This window comes from Giraffa tippelskirchi, chromosome 2 (assembly GCF_054371585.1).
Source record: "Giraffa tippelskirchi isolate mGirTip1 chromosome 2, T2T-mGirTip1v1.2.pri, whole genome shotgun sequence".
Classification (NCBI taxonomy): domain Eukaryota; kingdom Metazoa; phylum Chordata; class Mammalia; order Artiodactyla; family Giraffidae; genus Giraffa; species Giraffa tippelskirchi.
Window position 1 is genome coordinate 136884728 of NC_137276.1, and position 24801 is coordinate 136909528.

Here is a 24801-nt window from a genome sequence, read left to right on the forward strand (position 1 = left end):
TCAATTTGTTCAGGATTAGGTTAATAAAGCTACAAGATCCCTTCTGACTCTAAGACTTTTTTTTCTAACTCTGTAATAAAATATTGTAATGCAAATTAAATCTAAAAAATGTGGATATCAATTTGAAAGTGAAAATAGTAAGGCTAAAGATAATACTGAGAAAGTGACCCACACCTAAAGAGTTTCTACAAGGGAAATTTATGAAAAACTTGAGCATAAAAGGGCAGTACAGGCATATCTTTATGCATTTGATTAATATGACACAAATCGTATGGTAAACTGGAACCATTCTACTTGATATTCAAATATATTACCATCCACACTTCCAGAATTGTTCCAAAATATGTTTCTCAGACTGATTAAGATTCAATTGCTTTCTTATAAACCATATGTATGCATTTCATCAATGCCCTCCTCAAATATCACCTTCTCCCTTCACCTGAAAGCCTCCAACAGTTGAACTGCTTTATATTTCTCTTGAAGGCCCGTAACAAATATATTTATGTTTTAAAAGGTGGCTCAGATAGTAAAGAATCTGTTTGTAATGAGAGAGACCTGGGTTTAATTCCTGGGTCGGGAAGATCTCCTGGAGAAGGGAATGGCTACCCACTCTAGTATTTTTGCCTGGAGAATTCCATGGACAGAGGAGCCTGGCAGGCTACGGTCCATGGGGCTGCAAAGAGTTGGACACAACTGAGCAACTAACACTTTCACTTTAAAATGTCAGACCGCAGAGGGACTTCCCTGGTGGTCTAGTGGCTAAGAATTCACCTTGCAATGCAGGGGACAGAGGTTCAGTCCCTAGTTAGGAACTAAGATCCCCACATGCCTGGAGTAGCTAAGCCCATGCACAGCTACTACTGAGTCCTTGAGCCACAACTAGAGAGTCTGTGTGCCACAATGACAGATCCCACATGATGCATGAAAATCCTGGATGCTGCAACTAAGATCCAACGCAACCAAATAAATAAATAAATAAATGAAACAAACAAACAAACAAAAAAAAAACTTAAAAAAAAGGTGGTAGAGGGGAAAAGCAATGTTGGGAAAGAGTTGGGAAAGACAATCTCTTAAATATTAGAGACCACTCAATTATTTTAAAAAATCACTTGTCATTTTTTAAAAAAACATTTGTTTCAAAAATTCTGAAAGATGTGCTATTGTTCTGGCCTTACTGACTTATTCAAATAAAGGCTAGTTTCTAAAATTAGTTTGTCTTTGAAATTTGAATCACAACTTTAAGAAAATTAAATAACTCTGTTTTCTCTTACACCACCCATCAAGTTTCACTGTGTACTGAGGCAAGCCAGGGCACTCCACTTGTGGATGAGATAATGCATACCCTCAGTGCCATGGCATTCTGAGCTCTTCAGTTTCACTCCATATTATAACTGCTTTCCCAAATTTTGGTTTCTTAAAGAACTTGCTGGTACCTCAACATCAAAATGATACCTTCAAGTTCCCTTCCTGAACTTCTCTCGATTTCATACATCCCAATAGCATTTATTCAATAATTTCACATGCCAGATGTTATTTCCCAGAGATGCAAAAGTAACTGTTTTGCTACTTGCCTTCAATTTACTTGTAACCTGGAAAAGAAAAGAGATATAAGGGAAAAAAATGGAGTTGGCATAGTGATAGAGACAGGCATATCTTAACAGAAGTATGATGAAAGGGTTTGTAGTCTAACTAGGACTCAGAGAGAAGGTGTCCTCGGGGAACTGGGGAATGATGCCCAAGAGAATCCAAAAGAGCAACTGGGATTCCTCAGTGAGGCACGAAGGCAAATCGCCCCTGCATTTTTCTGGAATGTATACTCATCTTGTGCTCATGATTAGTACATTCCATATGGCATACCTCCCATTCTAGACAGTGAGTTCTATGAGTCAAGGCCCATATCTGGCACAAATTTTCTTTCCCTGGGCCTAGAATGATGTCTTTAAGCATCAATCAAGCAGTCCCATTCTGCAGTACACAGGTGATTTGGGATTAAGAGATCTACAAGTTTAGCAGAAAGGTTTATGTTAATTATATCAGAACTACATCTTGCAGGACTTTACATTTTTCTCATATTAAAGCAGATATAGACATCTGAAACTTAAAGAAATAACTGAGTAACTCTTAGATTTCATTTGGTTGCTAAATCAAAGGCCATAGAAACAACTCTAAAGTATCATTTCCATTTTGTGCAGCGTGTGTATTTGTCAAACCTCACCTAGAACAGTGTAGACAGCATAAGTGAACACTGAATTAACTATCACTACACTGATGGTGCTAAAGAAGGTAACCTGTTACACCATACATCAAAATGATAGCATTCAAAAGCAATGCAAGACAAAGCAATATCAACTGAAAGAGACTGATTGAACTGTAGCCTCCTTATCCCTCTTCTCTCTCCTCTGTGGTCAGTCCCAGGAATTCACAGCAGGATACCAACACATGTGTATATATTTGAGTATAAATGCATACAAAATCCTGGTAAATACAGTCCTAAATGCTTACAGCAATTATCTCCGACTGGTATGTTAGAATCAAATAGCTTATCAAATAGCTTCTTTTATTATTTTTCTTTTTTTTTTTTTTCTATTTTCTTTTGTCAGTGGATACATATTACATTGACTTCCCTGGTGGCTCAGACGGTAAAGCATCTGCCTACAATGTCTACAATGAGGGAGACCCAGGTTCAATCCCTGGGTCGGGAAGATATCCTGGAGAAGGAAATTGGCAACCCACTCCAGTATTCTTGCTTGGAAGATCCCATGGACGGTGGAACCTGCTAGGCTACAGTCCATGGAGTCGCAAAGAATCGAACACGACTGAGCGACTTCACTTTCACTTTCACATATTACATTGATAATCAGAGGATCTACTATACCATTAAAATTTGAGTCTTAGCTTCTCTCACTCTGTGTGTATGTGATGAGTGTCCTGATTCGGCCTGCGATTTTCTCTCTCTCCGAAGCCCCATGATGTGGACCCTGGTTTCTAACCAGTATATTTGTCATGAGTAGGACATCCTGTGGTGTTGGAGAAGACTCTTGAGAGTCCCTTGGACTGCAAGGAGATCCAACTAGTCCATCCTAAAGGAAATCAGTCCTGAATATTCATTGAAAGGACTGATGCCGAAGTTGAAATTCCAATACTTTGGCCACCTGATGAGAAGAACTGACTCATTTGAAAAGACCCTGATGCTGGGAAAGATTGAAGGTGGGAAGAGAAAGGGACAACAGAGGATGAGATGGTTGGATGGTATCATCGACTCAATGGACATGAATCTGAGTAAACTCCAGGAGTTGGTGATGGACAGAGAGGCCTGGCATGCTGCAATCCATGGGGTTGCAAAGAGTTGGACATGGCTGAGTGACTGAACTGAACTGAACTGACCCAAGGACATCCTCACGAAAATTTTTTAGCTTGAAGAGAAAGAAGGTATTTGAAATTAGAAATCCTGGGAGAGGCATTTTGGAATTAATCTGCACACAAATGCTGGCTGACATCAAGTATTTTATTCCCATTCTCACATTCACTGTAAACCCTGACTCTGTTTATGTAGAATGTTCAAGTTACACGTTATGTATGCAGATTATTACGGCAAGCGACATATTCTCTCCTTTTTGAACTTCAGGGTACGCAGTATAACCGTGAAACAATACTCTATTTTATGGATGTGATTCTAGACTGTAAACTCTTTGAGAGAGGCTTTGTTTTTCCTTTTTGTAACTCCACAGAGATGAGAATTCAGCTGGTTTAAATAGAATACCCTATTCACTTCTGTATCGCGGTACGAAAGTTGAGAGCCCTGGGGAATTTGAAAATGTGATGTTTAAAAAAAAATATTTTTCTGCTCCTTTTTAAAAATGACCTCACCAAACACATGTTATAATAGATATTTGGAAATCTTCCTCATAATGAATGAACTATTTGCCAATTATACTTCATTGTAAATAAAATGACAACGTGTATGCGGTTATTGTTGAAAACATACCTTAGAAACATAATAGGCTGTTTAAAACAAACCTAGGAACATAAAAAAACAAATAAAATTGCCCCTTCCTGGGCAGTTAATTTCTGCATTTTTGACAACTCTTGGCTTGCTTACAAGAGACTGTTTTGTTTGGAAAAAATGAGATGAACAGGTCACATACCTGACAGGTGACTGTTGTGTAGGAAACAGAAGTAGTGAATGTAAGGTGGTATTTCCTAACGAATTTAGAATATGAAGCCCTGACATTTTGTGAGATGAAAATTAACTGGTTCAGAGTTCTGAAAAGGATGAATTCATCAGGAGACAGTCCTTTGCTGTCCAACTGCGTGGCATTTACATTACATTCTTCAAACAGCAGGGTTCTCTCTCAGAGAACCTGGAGAGCTAGACATTAGAATCAGATTCAGGGCTCCAGGCAAGAATGAGACAAGCCACGTATACTGACAGCAATTCTCAGTAATCCTTGGGGCTTCCCTGGCGGCACAGATGGTAAAGAATCCACCTGTAATGTGGGAGACCCAGGTTTGATCCTTGGGTTGGGAAGATGCCCTGGAGAAGTAAATGGCTACAGTTCTCAGTCTTCCTTAGTTCAAGACTTTTTCAGCAACTTAAACCAGAGAAAAAGGTAGCGAGTGGGCAACCACACACCACTCAAAGATCTTAACTGTAAAACAATTTCGTACTTTTTCTTGGCCTAACTCTAACTTAGAAAGGAGATGGTCTGCTAGCAGTGTTTCTCAAATCCAAATGTGCACATTGGTCACCTGGAGGTCTTGTCTCCCAAGATGCTGATGCTCCTGAACTCAGGACTGGGTAGCAAGCACCCAGAGTACCATAGAGTCCTGCATGGTACACTGAACCTGTTGGGTTATGAAGGATTGGAAAAGTTCTGCCTTTTTTCAAAGCCAACCATCTAAATCAGTGGAAGGTGGCACTGGGTGGGGTGTAGGCAGCCCCTGATGTGATGGGAAGCTCCAAGCCTGACCTGAACTCTGCACTTGCTCAGGCCACATCAGATGCATGTGATGTTCAAGGAGAGGCCAGCTTCATTCCTTGTGGGGCTGGAGACCGACAGCTCCCAGGACCACAGTTTAGACAGTGGAGGTCACCTCCTGCCACAGTATCACAACATCTGCAGCCAAACCATCATGACATAAATGACAGTGCCCTCTTTTAGAGGAAGCAAGGTGGAGCACGGGAGAGAACACTAAACTCCTGCCCTTGAGGCTTCCCAGAATCCAACTTTCCAGAAGAAACCGAGGCCCTTCCTTCTGTCCACACCTCCCGGTGGAGTGTTTAGCTAGACCTTTGCCTCAGTTCATCAGTGCAACATCTGCAGGGCTCTCCAAATGTCTCTCTGGGACCAGAAATGTGACAGCATCTGACCTGTACATCAGGCGAGATGCCAGGCTGTATGAATCACAAGCTGGAATCAAGATTGCTGGGAGAAATAGCCACAACCTCAGATATGCAGATGGTTCCACTCTAACCACTGAGTGGCAGAAATTGAAGAGGAACTGAAGAGACCCTTGATGAGGGTGAAAGAAGAGAGTAAAGAAGCTGGTTTAAAACTCAGCATTCAAAAAACAAAGATCATGGCACCCAGTTCTATTACTTCATGGCAAATAGAAGGGGAAAAAGTTGAAGTAGTGACAGATTTTACTTGCTTGGGCTCCAAAATCACTATGGACGGTCACTGCACCCACAAATTTAAAAGATGTTTGCTCCTTGGAAGAAAAGCTATGACAAACCTAGACAGCATATTAAAAAGCAGAGACATCACTTAGCTTACAAACGTCCATATGATCAAAGCTATGGTTTTCCCAGTAGTCATGTATGGATGTAAAAGTTGGACCATAAAGAAGGCTGAATGCCTAAAAACTGATGCTTTCAAATTGTGGTGCTAGAGTCGAGTCTTGAGAGTCCTTTGGACTTGAAGGAGATCAAACCAGTCAATTCTAAAGGAAATCAACCCTGAATACTCATCGGAAGAACTGATGTTGAAGCTGAAGCTCCAGTACTTTGGTCACCTGATGCAAAGAGTTGACTCATTGGAAAAGACCCTGATGCTGGGAAAGATTGAAGGCAAAGGAGAAGGAGAAGACTGAGGGTGACATGGTTGGATGGTATCACTGACTCAATAGACATGAGTTTGAGCAAACTCCTTGAGATAGTGAAGCACAGAAGAGCCTGGCATGCTGTAGGCTGTGGGATCACAAAGAGTTGGCAGGACTTAGTGGCTGAACAGCAACAGCCTCCCCTCAGCCCAAGACACATTTTTGCAGATCAGAAAATGACCATTCATGTGGGGAGAAAGATGTGGGCAAACTAAGGGACCACGTGTGTGTGGAGCAGGGCTGGTCCCAGGCAGGCATTTGCAAGGCACAGCCTGCACCAGTGTAGCAGTGCCTTTCCTCTGGCAGCTCCCTAACCCAGAACCATCAGCCTGCTGAGAACCACCCAGATCCTTGAGAGTGTGTCTAGCTGCCAGCAAGTAGAAGATGATTTGGGGGGGAAAAGTTCTTGGAGCTCTTCCAAAGAGACCTCATCCCCCAACCCCAGCAGCATCCTGCTTTTCTTGGCTCACATGGGTCTCCACCTTTGGGTGAGGCCACTTCTCTCAGAACCCTTCCTCCCAACCTGCAGGGCCTGCAAGAGGCCTCGAGGAGAACCCAGAAGGAGGCCAAGACTGCTGGTGGTTCAGGAGCCAACAACCTGGGGGGATGTCTTAACACTCTCCTCCCTGGACTGAGATGCCTCTTCTGCAGTCCTCGTGGGGAATCCGCCCTGGGTCCTGCAGGGCCAGGACAGCCTGACTCATTCTGCTGCTTGTGCCAGAAAAATCATCAGAAATAGGCCTGAATCCTTGCCAAGTCTGCCTCGCCATGAATTCTGTGTACTACGATCTTAAATAGCCTAGATAAGCCAGAAGCCTAAAATAGTTGAACTCTTAGAGTAACAGAATTTAGTCTTCTTCTCCTTCCTTAAGTTGAATTCTTAATTGTTAAATTGTAGACTTTCTTTGTTGCTGTAAAAATGTTCAAGGCCACAATTCTATAGATTTTGAAGTGAAATGCTCAGAAGATTAATTAATTTGCCATTAATTAGCATCGGATTTCTACTCTGATCTGATGGTTGTTTAGAAGAGCACTTTTGGTTATTTATTTATGATTTTGTCATTGAATCCTAGTTTTACTGGATTGACTAAAGAATATATAGCTTCTATTGCTCTTTGTGAGATAAAGTATAAGACTAACAATTGAATATGCTCTAGAATATGGGAAAAGAAAGCATATTCCCTTTCAGTAAAATATGAATGTTTTAAATATATGTATGTGCAATTGTAAATATTTGAAAAGAAGTCTGCTGAACTTATTTTTAATGCATTGTATCTTTAGTTGATTAAATTATCTTTGTATTTGTGAAAGATTTTATTGTATGTATTTTTGATGCTGTGTGCCTGGCAAATAAAGATATCAACTTTGCTTTGTACTTTAGCTTTTACCATGATAAAAGAACCCCTTTGTCTCATTTAATGCTCTTGTTGTATCTCTTACTTCATTTGATACATCAATATTGCTAGCCCTTCTTACATTTTTATTTGTATTTGCCTCTGTGATCTGCACATCCTTTTCTCAATTTTTATCTTCATTTTTATTTCAGATGTGTTTCTAATAAACAGTATATATCAGTAAACATCAGTATATATTTTAAAATTCAATTTGATATTCATTGTTTCATGATAGGGAATTTATTGTGAAGATTAATAGTTTTTTAGTCTCATCATATTTAATATTTATTAATTTTTTCTACTTCTACTATTTATTAATTTTTCTATTTTTATCTCTCCTTATATTTTTGCTAATCATATTAGGCCTCTTTATGGCAAACATTAATCATTAAATTAATGGTGTTTGATGATTCCCCATACCTCTAAATATTACCTTACGAATGTAAGAATAATATTTTAATTTATGTGTCTTTGTCGTTCAATTGCTAAGTCGTGTATGACTCTTTGTGACCCCATGGACTGCAGCAAACCAGGCTTCCCTGTACTTCACTATCTGTCGGAGTTTGCTCAAACTCACGTCCATTGAGTCAGTGATGCCATCCAACCACCCCATCCTCTGTCGCCCCCTTCTCCTCCTGTCCTCAATCTTTCCCAGCATCAGGGTCTTTTCCAATGAGCCAGTTCTTTGCATCAGGTGGCCAAAGTATTGGAGCTTCAGCTTCAGCATCAGTCTTTCCAATGAATAGGGTTGATTTCCTTTAGGATGGACTTCCCTGGTGGCTCAGAGGTTAAAGCGTCTGCCTCCAATGCGGGAGACCTGGGTTCCATCCCTGGGTCAGGGAAGATCCCCTGGAGAAGGAAATGGCAAACCACTCCAGTATTCTTGCCTAGAGAATCCCATGGACGAAGGAGCCTGGTAGGCTACAGTCCACGGGGTCGCAAAGAGTCGGACACGACTGAGTGCCTTCCCTTTCCCTTTCCCTTTAGGATGGTCTGATTGGATCTCCTTGCTGTCCAAGGGACTCTCAAGAGTCTTTTCCAGCAGCACAATTTGAAAGCATCGGTTCTTCAGTGCTCAGCTTTCTTTATGGTCCAACTATAACATCTGTACATGACTACTGGAAAAAACCAGAGCTTTCACTATATGGCCGTTTGTTAGCAAACTGATGTCTCTGCTTTTTAATACGCTGTGTAGGTTTGTCATAACTTTCCTTCCAAGGAACGAGTATCTTTTAATTTTGTGGCTGCAGTCAACATTCATGGTGATTTCAGAGCCCAAGAAAATCAGATCTGTCACTGTTACCAACTTTTCCCCATCTATTTGCCATGGAGTGATGGGATCAGAGGCCATGATTTTCGTTTTTTGAATGCTGAGTTTTAAGCTAGATTTTCACTATCCTCTTTCACCTGGATCAAGAGGCTCTTTAGTTCCTCTTCTCTTTCTGTCATTAGAGTGGTGTCATCTGTGTAAGTGAGGGTATTAACATGTCTCCCAGCAATCTTGATACCAGATTGTGATTTTGCATGATGTACTCTGCATATAAGTTAAATAAGCAGGTGACAATATACAGCCTTGACATACTCCTTTCCCAATTTTGAACCAGTCCATTGTTCCATGTCTGGTTCTAATTGTTGCTTCTTGTCCTGCATACAGGTTTCTCAGGAGGCAGGTAAGGTGGTCTGGTATTCCCATCTCTTCAAGAATTTTCCACAGTTTATTGTGATCCACACAACGGCTTTAGTGTAGTCAATGAAACAGAAATACATGTTTTTTTGCTGGCATTCCCTTGCTTTCTCTATGATCCAGCGAATGTTGGCAATTTGATCTCTGGTTCTTCTGCCTTTTCTAAATCCAGCTTGTATATCTGGAAGTTCTCGATTCACATACTGCTGAGGCCTAGCTTGAAGGATTTTGATCATCACCTTGTTACCATGTAAAATGTGTGCAATTGTACCGTAGTTTGAACATTCTTTGGCATTGCCCTTCTTTGGGATTGAAATGAAAACCGACATTTTCCAGTCCTGTGGTCACTGCTGAGTTTCCCAAATTTGCTGACATATTGAGTGCAGCACTTTAACAGCATCATCTTTTAGGATTTTAAACAACTCAGCTGGAATTCCACTACCTCCGCTAGCTTTTTTCATAGTAATGCTTCCTAAGGCTCACTTGACCTCACATTCCAGGATGTCTGGCTCTAGGTGAGTGATCACACCTTAGTGGTTATCTAAGTCATTAAGAACATTTTTGTATAGTTCTCCCGTGTATTCTTGCCACCTCTTAATATTTTCTGCTTCCCTTAGGTCCTTTCTGTTTCTGTCCTTCATTGTGCCCATTTTTACATGAAATATTCCTTTGGTTTCTCTAATTTTCTTGAAGAGAACTCTAATCTTTCCCATTCTATTGTTTTCCTCTATTTCCTTGCATTGTCCACTTTGGAATAATTTTTTTTTCTCTGCTTGCTCTTCTCTGGAATTCTGCATTCAGTTGGATATATCTTTCTCTTTCTCCTTTGCCTTTTATTTGTCTTCTTTTTTTGGGTATTTGTAAGGTCTCCTCAGACAACCACTTCCCCTTTTTGCATTTCTTTTTCCTGGGGATGGTGTTGGTCATCGCCTTTTATACAATGTTACAAGCATCTGCCCCCCCGTAGTTCTTCAGTTCAATTCAGTTCAACTGCTCAGTCCTGTCAGACTCTTTGCAACCACATGGACTGCAGCTCACCAGGCCTCCCTGTCCATCACCAACTGCCGGAGTTTACTCAAACTCATATCCATCAAGTCGGTGATGCCATCCAACCATCTCATCCTCTGTTGTCCCCTTCTCCTCCCTCCCTCAATCTTTCCCAGCATCAGGGTCTTTTCAAATGAGTCAGTTCTTTGCATGAGGTGGCCAAAGTATTGGAGTTTCAGCTTCAACATCAGTCCTTCCAATGAACATTCAGGACTGATTTCCTTTAGGATGGACTGGTTGGATCTCCTTGCAGTCCAAGGGACTCTCAAGAGTCTTCTCCAACACCACAGTTCAAAAGCATCAGTTCTTCTGCGCTCAGCTTTCTCTATGGTCCAACTCTCACATCCATAAATGACCACTGGAAAAACCATAGCCTTGACTAGATGGACCTTTGTTGGCAAAGTAATGTCTCTGCTTTTTAATATGCTGTCTAGGTTGGTCATAACTTTTCTTCCAAGGAGTGTCTTTTAATTTCATGGCTGCAGTCACCATCTGCAGTGATTTTGGAGCCCCTCAAAATAAAGTCAGCCACTGTTTCCACTGTTTCCCCATCTATTTGCCATGAAGTGATGGGACCAGATGCCATGATCTTAGTTTTCTGAACGTTGAGCTTTAAGCCAACTTTTTCACTCTCCTCTTTCACTTTCATCAAGAGGCTCTTTAGTTCTTCTTCACTTTCTTCCATAAGGGTGGTGTCATCTGCATATCTGAGGTTATTGATATTTCTCCCAACAATCTTGATTCCAGCTTGTGCTTCTTCCAGCCCAGCATTTCTCATGATGTACTCTGCATATAAGTTAAATAAGCATGGTGGCACTCTGTCTACCAGATCTATTCCTTTGAATCTATTTGTCACCTCTACTGTATAATCATAAGGGACTTGATTTAGGTCATACCTGAATATCTAGTTGTTTTCCCTGCTTTCTTATATCTAAGCCTGAATTGTGCAATACGAAGGTGATGTTCTGAGCCACTGTCAGCTCCAGGTCTTCTTTTTCTCTGACTGTATAAAGCATGAGATGTAAGAGATGTGGGTTTGATCCCTGGGTTGGGAAGATCCCCTGGAGAAGGAAATGGTAACCCACTCTAGTATTCTTGCCTAGAGAATCCCATGACAGAGGAGCCTGGTATGCTACTGTCCATTGGGTTGCAAAGAGTTGGACATGATTGAAGCTACTTAGCAAGAAGCAACTCATGTATCTTCACCTGCAAAGAATATAATCAATCTGATTTCTGTATTGATCATCTGGTGATGTCCTTGTGTAGAGTTCTCTTGTGTTGTTGCAAGAGGATGTTTGCTATGACCAGTGCATTCTCTTGGCAAAACTCTGTTAACTTTTGTTTGCTTCATTTTGTACTCCAAGGACAAACTTGCTCATCACTCCAGGTATCTCTTGACTTCCTACTTTTGCTTTCCAGTCCCCATGATGAAAAGGACATCTTTTTTTGGTGTTAGTTCTAGGAGGTCTTATAGGTCTTATTAGAACTGTTCAACCACAGTCATGGAAAGCTAACCAAAATGATCACATGGATCACAGCCTTGTATATGTCTTTACTAACACATAAAAATTAATATTTTATTTGACCACCATCTCCTGCCCCCTCCTTCCCCTCACCCCTTTTCAGAGGAAACATTTCTACTTGCCCTCACCCCTCTATTCTGAGCCAATCCCCACCCTTGCCAATAGCCAATGCTTTGGTTTTGTAGTAACAGGTTCATATTTTTAATGTTTTATATCCTGGCTAAATATTCTCAGACATTTTCCTTGGTTCAGGAATAACTACTCATAACTTAAATATATTCCATGAATATTATCTTATCCATTTTTTATCTCTATATTTTAAAATCCATCTCATGGTTCAGCATTAGAAAATTCATCACTATGATTCATTAAGTAAACAAATTAAAAAGTAGAACATCACATTGCTTTTTTATGCTTTTGGTTTTAGTGGTATCCTTTCACATTCATAATCCAGATGAGATAGGCAAGATTTTATCCATCAAGGCTCCTCTTCATTACTCTGCCAAACAGAAAAAATGTTGCTGCCATTTTAGTCAACAGTTAATCTTTACTATAAAATATTCTGACACTAAATGAACCTGCAACTCACACAGTGATGCTTAAATCTCATTTGGCAAATCACCAAACTAGCAGATCCTGAAACATGGTATTCAACGAGCTTTAGGGTGTGGATGTGTCCAGGCCTTCCATGAGAACTAACCTTAAATACTTCACAAATACCATATCATCCAGGAATTCACATTTTCTTTATTTAATATAGAATTGTGAAATCTGTAGGAAATAGCTGAATCATGATTTCTTAACTATCTCCTGCCTATTAAAACAGGAACTATGAAACAGGTCAAAGGAAGGGAAATTTCTTTGATTATATTCAATAGCTTGCCCCTGTCCAAATCACATATGAAAGGTTATAGACAAATAGAAATTAAGATTAAACTTTGAAGAAGTGGCTGAAGAACTTCCCCTGGATATAGTAAATGTATAAACTGAAAACTGATGTACGTCATGAATTCAGTCCTAAATAGACTGAAGGATCACAATGGTTTTGTGGACATTTTTCTTTTCTTCTTTTCCTACTTTCCCAGACTTCTACAAAGAGATCTTCTAGGAGTAATAAAAAGATAAATAAATTTTAGTGATGCTAAAGGTATGTATAAACAAATTCTCTTCACTAATGGTAAAGGTGTAAATTAGCATAGACTTTCAGGAAGACTGAAGTGTATATACAGATCGTTCTCAACTTACTACAATAGGGTTGCATCACCATAAACCCATTGTAAGTTGAAAATACTGTACGTTGAAAATTTGTTTACACCTAAACTACTGAATGTCATAGCCTAGCCTACTTTAAACATGCTTAAAACACTTGAATTAGTTGGATAATGGGTAAAATTGTCTAACATGAAGCCTAGTTTATAATGAAGCGTTGAGTATCTCATGTAAGTTATCGAATACTGTACTGAAAATGGAAAACAGAGTGGTTGTAAGTTGTTGTTTACACTCATGATCCCATGGCTGACTAGGAACTTTGGCTGCTGCTGTTGACAGTCATCACAAGAGACCATCACACTGCAGACTGCTAACCCAGGAAAAGGACCAAAATTCAAAAATTCAAAGTACAGTTTCTACAAAATGCATATAGCTTTTGTACCATCGTAAAAATAAAAAAAATAAGTTTAAACTACTATAACTTGGGGATCATCTGTACTTTTTTTTTGGTATATAATTGCTTTACGATGTTGCATTAGATTTTACTGTACAACAAAGTGAATCAGCTGTATGTATACATGTATCCACTCCCTCTTAGACCTCCCTCTGTTCCCCTATCCTACCCAACTAGGTATTCACAGAGCACCGAGCTGAGTTCCTGGTGCATACACTTTTAAAAACTTTAATTTCATACTTTAAAAAACTTAATTTGAAAACTAAATTTAAAACTAAAGGAAATATTTAGGTGGTTGGGCCAACATGTATGTAAAAGTAGGTTCATTCATTGTTCTCAATAGAAAAGTAATTGAAAAAACTTTACAAACATCTATTAAGAAGGGCCTGGTTAAATAATGTATTGTATATATTTAGCAATTTATTAATAAAATGGCCATTTAGATCGCTATATATTTTATTTTCTTTTTATTTTAATTGGAGGCTAACTACTTTACAATATTGTAGTGGTTTTTGCCATACATTCACATGAATCAGCCATGGGTGTACATGTGTCCCCCATCCTGAACCCCCCTCCCACCTCCCTCCCCATCCCATCCCTCTGGGTCATCCCAGTGCACCAGCCCTGAGCGCCCTGTCTCATGCATCGAAACTGGACTGGTGTAGATCGCTATATATTAACATTAAATAATACCCACAATATACTAAGTGAAAAAGCATAAATATACAAAGAAATATGTCTAATTAGAGAAAGTCTATGTATACATTTATGAATACAGTACATGGGAAATGTCTGGAAGGCTGTGATCTAAAACCTTATTGGTGCTGTTTTTCACAGGAGGGGGAACTACTTTGACCATACTGATTATACACTGGGCATTTTTTTAATGAATGGCTGCCAGTATTTTCTGCTTCTTTTCTTCTTTATTATTTCCTACTTGTTTTCTTCCCTTCACTGAATATTGACTCATTTGAAATGAATAACACATTCATATTCCAATGAAAAAGAGAAGAGATTAAAATAGGATAAACATGAGAAAAATAAGGAAGCTATCTTATAGTGCCTAAAAATGTAGATACTGGCACCTTAATTTTTTCAAAACGAAAAGGAGAAAGAAAAGAGTCATTGACTTTTTTGAATGCTGATGTTTTAAATTCTTTCCCGTTTGAAGTAGCAACAAGGATGGTTGCTATCACTACTATTATGCAATATTTTCTGGTAAAGTTATATATTACCCTTATAATTAAAATTAAAGCCCACATGTGTAAAAATAGACAGCTAGTGGGAAGCTACTGTACAGCACAGGGAGCTCAGTTTGGTGCTCTGCGACAACCTAGAAGGGTGGAATTGGGGCCGGAAGGGGGGTTCTGTCCATGGGATCACAGAAGAGTTGGACACGACTAGTGACTAAACAAAACAAAACAAAATGACTGGTTCATGCTGCTGTATGCCAGAAACAAACACAAAATTGTGAAGTGACTATCAAAATAAATTAAAGAAAATTAAAATCCAGCAAGCTTTCTAAACCAACATATTATAATCAAGACTAGATTTAACCTTACGGAGGTAAAAATTTAAGTATATTTCATTGCTAAAATCTCCCAAAATAAAATGATATAAAGGACAAATTATGAACTAGTGCTGTAAGATGTGAATTCTTCCCAGTAGGCTGGAGGTTGGGAGGGACGCGAGAGAAATTTCCAGAAACAGAAAACAGCATTAAACTTATTGTAATTTATTTGGCATTTTAAGTGTAATCTCTCTTCATTTTTATAGCTACACATAAGGTTGATTCAGGCACATACTAATAAGTAAGATGTACAGGGTACATCATGGTGAAACTTCTGGTACTTTCCCAAGTCTCTGCATTTATTCTTATTTATTCATGTGTAAATTATTCATTTTACACACATCTTCCTTTCTACTAAATTAACATTTAAGATATAATCAAGTTTTACTTTTTAGATTAATAATAAATTAAAATGTTAGTGACAAACATAAACATTTTTTTCAGCTTTACAGTATACACATGAACTCTTAAGCTTTAGAAGAGGTTAATGATTAAGAAGACACCAAATATTAGATGGAAAATGCTTCCTTTACCCTGCTTATTAGAGAAAAAGTATTGGGTTTTCTATAAAATGATAGGTCCTTAATATTCCACTGGACCGAAAAAAACAAAAATGGAACCTCTTTCAAATGTACGCTGTCAGTACATATACTTCAAATAGTATTTTTGAAGTGTGCTGTTTTATAAATATAAGGTCCTTCAACAACTTCCTGCTTCATAGCAGAGGGTATCCTCTCTCCACCCAGAGTATTACAGTGCCAGCCTGAGTTATAACATCACTCACCTCTTCTTCGAGGTCACAAGACAATTGTTTTTCATTAAGATGCTGGAAAGAATTGAGGTGTGGATGTGGCCAAGCATCAGCTGGTTAGACTCTCACCCTTCATTTTGTTCCTAAAAGCAGATATTTAGTAAATGACAAGACTGTGTTTTGAGTTATATTCCGTGGTGACTGCAGAGCATAGAATTATTCAAACATGTTATTTTAGTAATCCAGACAAGTAGATTTGTCACTAGAGAGCAGAAGTATTTCTGGTACCCATAGAGATTAGGTACTCATATTTACCCATGTGAGAGTTTAACAAGTCTTCGATAATACTTTCTTAAATTATTCTTGAATATAGTCAGTATAAAACATATGATATTCAACTGCACTGAAGTTTTTAAAATTTGCAATTTAGGAAATTTTGAAGTAATTAAAAAAAAAACTGTTAACAAAGGCAATTAACAGTAATTGCTAATTACTTACTCTGGGTCAAAAAGATTGATGTAAACTTTTCAAGTATCTTCTTCCCATAAGCCCACATTTTGTTTTTTTCTTTGTAAAACTGCAATCAATGACTGTCCTCGAGCTTCTTTGCTTTCTTGCATCCTTTTGCTGTTATTTCAGGAAGCATGGATACAACAAGCCCTGGGGAAAAAGAGCAACAACTCAAACTTAATAGTTGAATTTCTAGTGTAAAAGAAAGACATTACTGAGATTCAAAACAAATACTTTCTCAAGTTCCAACTATGTTTTTCGTCTGTCTCCTTGGTGGTTTCTGACTTGCCAGTCAGAGCTGAAAAGCTCCTTCCCTGTCAGTACAAGCCAGGAACGCTAATACATCATCTGTCCTTGAAGTGGAATAAATATCCTTAACAGCACAACTGATCCAAAATGAAAAAGAATATATTACAGCAAACTGTGATGGTTGTCAATAAAGACATTTTCATTGTGACTACTCATTCACCACATCATGAACTGCAGTATTCTCTTATTCAAATGAGAAATACCTTTCCCACTCAATCATGTCTTTACAAAGTTAGGGAGCTCTATTTTAAACTTTGCATTGAAGACAATTCTAGTTACAATAAATCATCATATACACATTTATTAATTCAGTTTTTTTTTTCCTGAACTCTACCCCTTCAGAAAGCCATGTGATGCCAATGATGGGCATGATGGTTAAAAATTTTGTTGGTGAAGTCTTTCCAGGCCTCAGCTAAATCAGCACAAGAATTGACAGGATGATAATACCCAGTTCACAGGGATTGTGAGAATAAAATAATACAGCTAAAATGTGCCAAAAAAAAAAAAAAAAAGGAATAGGGCCCAGATGGATTCGCTTCCTCCAGTACAGGAAACAAAGCTTAAGACCTAAACTACCTGCACTTTCAGCCTCTCCCAAGAATTTGACCTTTCATCAGTTAATTTGGGATTACCTGATCAGAATTAGTCACTCAGCTTGATAGACTCCTGTCTCTCCCCTAAAGGATGGCGACCTTGCCTGAAACAGTCCACTCTTTGTCAGGAACTTCCTTTTTCATACCCTCCTGCCTATAAAAGTCTTCAATTGCATACAGTTCCCTGGAGATCCCTCCAAATTGTTAGATGGGATGCTGCCCAACTCATGAATCACTGAATAAAGCCAATTATATCTTCAAATTGACTCAGCTGAATTTGATTTTTTAACAATGGAGAGTGATAAAATAAATACTAGCTAATTTTTCAGTCATAATTTGAGGGTACTATTTGTATTACTTTATTATGAATAATTGAAAAATATTTTATTTGGTGTGAAAGTAGGCTAGAGTACTCAAAAGATATCTGGATAAATAACTAGGTCCTTAGTACTGCCTTTTGAGATACAGTTCCCATATTGCAGTCTCACAATTGTCTTTATAAAAACGTGTCAATGCTGAAAAAAACAAAGGAAGAACAAATTTTAAGAAATGCTCCTCTTTAAAGGTCTAGCTTACATAAAAGAGGAAGCTGTGATGAGGGGTTGTGCCCTCTTCAGAGGGGTTGCCCACAAAGAGCAAATTCCTGACTCTTCCCTCTGTTCATCTGATGCTTCAATATTGTTGACATAAAAATAGGGCCAGCTAACCTACTTCCATTCTCATTGACCCAGTCTTTACAGTTCACCATAGATTCTAGAAAAATACTCATGAGTTATTTTAGCAAGCAGTTCTTAAAATGCATCCTACATGAATAACAATATTTCAGTATCAGAGGCTTCTATCCCATGAGCAAATATTTTTCACCCCAAATCCAGCATAAACGATCTAACAAAGAATTATTTTTCCAATAATAGACATTGTGATCAGATTTGTTGCCCCCACTCTGCACTAGCAACTGCACTATATTTTATTGCCGCTGTGGACAGGGACTGTTGCCTGGCAATCCAGTAAACAAGCAATGCTGCCTGCCTATCAGGAGCAAACCTTCAGCTACTGCACATACTACCCCCCCCACCCATCCCGAGGGTGTGTGTGTGTGTGTGTGCGTGTGCGCTCAGTTGTGTGCAACTCTTAGTGACCCAGTGGACTGTAGCCTGCTAAGCTCCTCTGTCCATGGGATTTTCTAGGCAAGAATATTGGAATGGGTTGCCATTTCCTCCTCCAGGGAATCTTCCTGACCCAGGGATCCAACCCTCATCTCTTGTGTCTCCTACATCTCTTGAGTCTCTTGCATTGGCAGGTGGATTCCTTACCGCTGCGCCACCTGGGAAGCCCCTCCCAAGGTTGTACCCTGAGGTGAGTTCAGGACAGAGAAAAACAGTAAGAATCTGTGCTTTGGATAGTGGCCCTCAATAATCTGGATGCATAGCTAAGGAACAATTTCCACGAGCCCATATTCTTGCATCTTTTCACACATTAAAAAAAGCACTAAATTCATTAGTTGAAATGTCTATGCTTTGTGATTAGCAATAATCTTTTGATATTTGACTACATGTTTTTTTCCAGCTAAAAATTCCTTTATATCCTGGCTCCTCTTTTCCTTCTTTGGAGCAGTTTTTCGGAGCTATCTGAGAGGCTGTCTCCTGGGCTATAATCCTCAGTATGATCCCCGAACAAAACTTAATTCACACCTTTCAGGTTGTGCTTTTCTCACAGCTTATGTTGGCCATTTAGGGTTGGGCATGAAAGGGTTAAACAGTAAACTTTCTGAAGTGTCATGGCATTCTCATTCGCATTTCTGTTCAGTGACAGAAATCTGCTTTCAATTCAAACTCCAATAAGAAGGTTACTTTTATTGTTGGTCTGGACCAACTAGGCTAAAAAACCCATCATGATGGCACAGAAGACAATGGGCAAAAACCAGAGGAAGCCTGCAGGAGAAAGGCAGTACTACCAGCTGAGAGAAGCTGTAAGAGCTGCAGCAACATGCGAACCCAGGGAAAAGACAAGTCTTATTAATAAAAGCTCTTATCGGTAGGAATTTTGTACAGAACAGATGGGGAAAAAGCAAAGCTTCCTTAGCAGCACTCCACTGCCCTCGCAGCAATTTGTGTGCGGCAATTTATGTGAGGGCAACGGGGCAGGAAAGTCATAGCCCTGGAAATAAGTGGGTATTCATAGAAGGGAAAGTGCAGCTTAACATAGAGAGCATGAGGAAGACAAACAGACCAGCCTGGGTTGAACAGAGGTCAATACATTAATTGGATAAATCTAGCAAAGTAGTTTTAACAGTTCTTCACTGAAGGGGTGCCAAAACCCAAGTGTCTTGTACATGTGCATGCTTATATAGCATGATTAAAACTACAGTATAATTTTCAAGATACATTGTAAGTTCAGCTACTGAAAAAAAAAATGCTCTTGTCATCTTCTTAGAATTTAAATGTAGTCTTTTTAAAATATGTTTATTTATTTATTTATTGTTGCAGCACACAGGCTTTCTTTAGTTTCAGTGAATAGTAGCTACTCTCAAGTTGCGGTGCATGGGTTTCTCATTACAGTGGTTTCTCTTATTGTGGGCTCTAGGATACGTGGGCTTCAGTAGTTGCGGCTCATCAGCTCTAGAGCTCAGGCTCAGTAGTTGTGGCACATGGGCTTAGTAGCCCTGCAGCATGCGGAATCTTCCCAGACCAGGGATTGAACCTGCGGCTCTTGTGTCTCCTGCATTGGCAGGCAGATTCCTAACCACTGGACCACTGGACTACCGGGGAAGTCCTAAGTAGAGTCTTCAATTATCTCATTTATTTATGGTGTATGCTTCCTGATTTTTCTCTCTTCTGCACTAGAATGTAAATGCAGACTGCAACAGAGGCCTCCTCTGTCTTGTTCACCTTCATGTCCCCAGAATAAATAATAATGCTTGACACAGAGCAGGCACCAATATATGTACTACAATATATGCCAGGTGCTCTTCTAAGTTCTCTAATCCTTACATCAGTGATATGATGTAGGGTCTATTATTAGCCCCGTTTACAGATGGGTAAATTAAAGAACAGAAAAATGAAGTCATTTGTCTAACTTAGGAGCTGGTAAGAGGCAGAATCGGGATCTGAACTCAGGCAGGCAGTCCCTACCAGTCATACTCCAGCCAATAACCTCTAGTGATTATGCATCTATTCATATCTGTGTATATTTACTGCATAAGTAAATGAAAACTTCTTTCTGCCTGGGTGCATGAGACATTAAATTATAACTAATCCTTTTGAATTTAACTCAAACTTCTAACCATAGACAAAGTAATGGCTCATAACAGACACAATGATTATCCCACCACACACTTTGTACTGCATTATTTTTTTTTTCAACTTGAACTACACTGCTTTTTCAGTATTGTGGTTTTACAAAACTTTACGACTAAAGTACCACATTCATAAAGTTATGCCTCATAGATGTTACACACTCAGGCATTTTCATGAGTAGTTTAAAAAAAATTTTAATGAAGCCAGATTGCCCCTAGTTTGTGTTTCCACATCTTTTGTGGGGCAACAAATTTTGTGACTAGTTCATTTTATAATGCTGACTGACTTCAGTCAGTTATTATTTTCTATAAACTAGAATTGGGGGGGAACATTTCCTAGTATATGGAAAATCTGGAACTGAGTATTTGAGATTGGAAGTACCTGATAAAATCACAGTGTTTGTACATCTTTGACATAAATCTCATGAAGAGTGATATATTTTCTTTCCTTGTCAAGTCATGCAACCAAAGTCACACTTCTACCAAAACTGACTGAAAATGTAAACATTCAGACGATCGGTTTGGTGGTTGCTTCGCCAAATTTTCTAAACCACCAGTTACTTATAAACCAGTTACAGAATAGCCATGGTCTAAAATGATATATGCATCGTTATTATGAAGAGGATCAAGTAACCATGCATTCAGAAAATACCAGGTGTGCCTGATAAGCCTGCCCCTTCCTCCAAGATGGTCCCCAAGGGACCATACCAGAGTATGGGGTCCCCATACTCTGGGCATCTCCAGAGTATTGTTGGAAAAACACCGAAGCAGACAGATTCTAAATTCCTTTCCAGTGCTAAAGTGCTATAGTGGTCTGAGAAGCCCTCAAACTTGGAATAGTAGGTCATACAGATTAAGCTTAAAGAGTAATATACTATAATTCATTGGTAAATGACTATTGTTGTTCATTTAATGCAAACAAGTTTTAGAGTTAAATTCATACTTTTGTGAGTGGACTTTTGCACACATTAAAACATTTAATTCAATGGTTGTATTCCTGTCTGAGTACATCATAGAATCTATTGACGTTAACAATTTAATTGGGATGTCTCAAACTCTATCACTCACCAAATGGTCCAATTACTTAACCACTCTCAGCTACAGTTTCCTCAACTATAAAGGGTAAAAAATCATAACGATGATTGTTTTAATGTTGCTAAAAGGATTAAATGATGCCTGTTCCCTACCTGACAAGTAGTAAGTTAAACGTTAAATGTTCATTAGTAGAAGAACCAAGAGTAGTAGCTACCATACTTAGAGAGCCATCAATTCTGTTTTCCAAGAATTCTGCTAGTGAGAATTACGTTTTGTTTTGTTTCCATTGCATTGCTGTATACAAGAATGCTAACTTTCATCTCTAAGATTATTCAAATAGCGAGTCAGGAGAAAATCTATTTGTCAAGAGTCTGTCTCAATTGGGTAATAACCTCTAAGGAAGATAAAACTGCATGCCTTTTTTGGGATGTTGTTGTTTAAATAGATTTTGAACAAGAGAAAGAAATGAAGAGTCTCTCTCAAAAGAAAGCCCAGTTTGGCAGTGAGAAAACTTTGGGGACAGCTGAGTAGAATGAGAGTCAGTAACTAGCTTTCTCATTGTGAGGAAGAAACTCTAAGAGCCCATCCAGAATTGAGAGGCAGGAGAGAGGATGGAGGGAAGATGAAAGATGTGGCAATGAGAGGCTGTCATCATTCACCACTTCCACCTGAATAATTTTGAAAAATAAAGTAGTAGAAATGAGGAGAAAGAGAAAAGTCACCATTTTATGCCCCCATTGTGATTCAATTAGAAAAAAAAAAGATGCAGATACCAATAATCTCAGGTTGCGTTCTCTTGGTGGCAAGATTTGCTTGGTTCTATGGCTCTCTGAAGAGGAAGGCAGTTTCTGCTACTAGAAATAAAACATGTGGCAACAGTGGCCCAAGACATGGAGACCCTTAGGGTGGCTTCTGAGAGGGTTCGGTGTAAAGTTAGAAGAGTCTAGAGAATTCATATTTGAGCAACTATTGGGAAAGAATAAACTAAGTTAGAAACTACTTGTTCCTAGATTTTATGTTTTCCCAACCTGCAAATGAGATTTTTTTTCATATTCATATCAAGAATAATGAACATAATCTGTTTCATGCAGCTTCTATATTCCAGACACAGTGTTAACCACTTTATTACATTTTATCTTATTTAATATTGAGCAGGTGGAATTATAGCTCCATTATATAGCCCAAGAAACCAAAGCTTAGAGAGATTAATTAACTTGTTCATATTCACACAGCTGGTAACTGGTAGAAATGGGATTTGTAATTATTTGATGTCATACTTGACGGTGAACATAGCCTTTTATATTTTACAACAACTTTTCATTTTGTTTTATCTTTGAAATATATGTACATTGTAATAAACAAAATACAGATAGGCAAAATAAATATCTCTTTACATTAAAGGGTTTAATTTGCTTTATTTCAAAATCTTACTCAGCAGTTTTGTTCACTTCTCTTCCTAAGGAGGGTTAGCTTTTTGAGGATTTTCTTTTATCCACCCACTATTTCTGGGATAGTTCTTTTACCCATTATGGGCAATCAAATGTATATGGACCAAATAAGTCCAAGAGAAAGTTGCTTGTTGGGGCTGTCACACCAGCATGAGGTCACATTTTTTAACTGTAGTTTCCATAGTTGGATGATGATACTTGCACAAACAACCCAATTTCCTGCATACAGAGCACTTTGATGCTATAATACCTTCACAGGTGCTATCAGAAAACTTGGTTAAGAGTCAATATCATGGAAGTGCTTGCTCCATAACTTTCTACTCTCAAAATATCTTTGAGTGGTAACATTCACAGACAAAAACATTTTTTTATCTTCAATTTTTTTCTTATTTTTGAATACTGTACTTGATTTTGCAGGAAATGTGCTCAGTGAAAGAAAGAACAAGAGAATATGGTTGACAAAGAATAAGATAATAAAATGTATGTATCAAACTTAGAAAGTTTAGGTTAGGGAATTTTACTCTTTAGGTGAGTCCTTATTTAAAAAATAATTAGAAACAGGAACCCAAAGTTGAAAACATTCAAATAAAATTCCTGGTCAGCTGTTTCTTTGGAGTGATGTATTTTATCATGCATTTGAGCTACAATATTTATTTATCAGGAAGAAGAAAATTTTAATTATAAAATTATATAACATCCTTTTAACATTTGATCTTACTATTTTCTTCACATGCATGTTGGAGAGTCATTCCTTTGTATTAATATGTCCAGACAAGATCCTTGTTGTCTTGGGGGGCTGCTCCTCTCACTTTCCAAAATAAGGTTCTCATGGGGGTTGCTAATCACATTATTCTTCCCCCATCTCTGCCCCAGGATGGGGCCCGGGTGCCAGACTGGGATCAATCACATATGTCGTGAAAATTAGCTAAGGGACAGATGTATCAATAGGACCCGGGCCAATCTGAGTACCTGCATGGAATTTCTAACGGAAACTGGCAGGAAATAGCTTTGTTTCTTGTTAGTTACAAGCCTTCAGAATACAACCCCAGAGCTTTCTGCTACCAATTCTTGCCTCGTGGAGGTCACAGGCCTACGATGATGAAGACAGCAATCAGAAATGGAAAGAAGTGTGTGTATGTGTATGTGTGTGTGTGTGTGTGTGTGTGAGATAGAGAGAGAGAGAGAGAAAGAAATCCAGTGTCCCTGAGGCCAAATTTACTTTTAAGGTTTGCCATTTTGCCTTTCAGAGCAAATAATCTGCCCATTTGCAGAGCAAGTTCAAGCTAAGTTTTTGTCATTTAACTAAAAGTCCTGACTAATAGCTAAAACTCAGGGTGCTAAGTAAACAAAATCTGCAAGACATCTATTTTCTAGCTTCTATTCCCCTTGACATCTGTCTTGAAAGATTTATATAGGAAATGTTGAAGTCGTTTTGGCAACAGCATAAAAATCATATTATTCAACAAACTTATTCCATGCCTCTTTAGGGCCAGGCATTGTGCTAAGCACTTAAAATACTAAAGAAACTGATGCAGGAAAGTACCCTATGTCCATGGCAGAAGCATACATAAATGCCAGTTGCTGCAGAACTATGTAAGAAAGGCTGTTTTTCTTTTTAACTTTTTGGCCGAGCTGGACAGCACACAGGATCTTAGTTCCCTGACCAAGGATTGAATGGATGGAGTGCCCGATGTTGGAAGTGTGGAGTTCCAACCAATGGGCCACCCGGGAAGTCCCAGAACAGCGTGCATAAACACCTGTGGAAAGTGTCATGGGAACTCAAAGGAGCAAGCAAGTTCAAACACTTGAACTCTTGAGTGTATTTTGAAGAACAGTAGAATTTTACCAAGCAGAGAACAGAGAAAAGGGCACTATGG

General features: G+C 38.7%; 1 long non-coding RNA gene across 2 annotated transcripts in view; it reads right to left on the reverse strand.

The window, feature by feature from the left end:
• Positions 1 to 12141: 12141 nt before the first annotated feature.
• LOC145523115 (uncharacterized) overlaps positions 12142 to 24801 on the reverse strand; it is a 92943-nt gene continuing 80283 nt past the window's right edge. For both annotated transcript variants that reach the window (XR_014066363.1, XR_014066365.1), the window contains 3 exons: positions 16233 to 16394; positions 15768 to 15877; positions 12142 to 12249 (listed from right to left, as the gene is read on the reverse strand). This is a non-coding gene — a long non-coding RNA (uncharacterized LOC145523115). The remainder of the gene's footprint in view (positions 12250 to 15767; positions 15878 to 16232; positions 16395 to 24801) is intronic.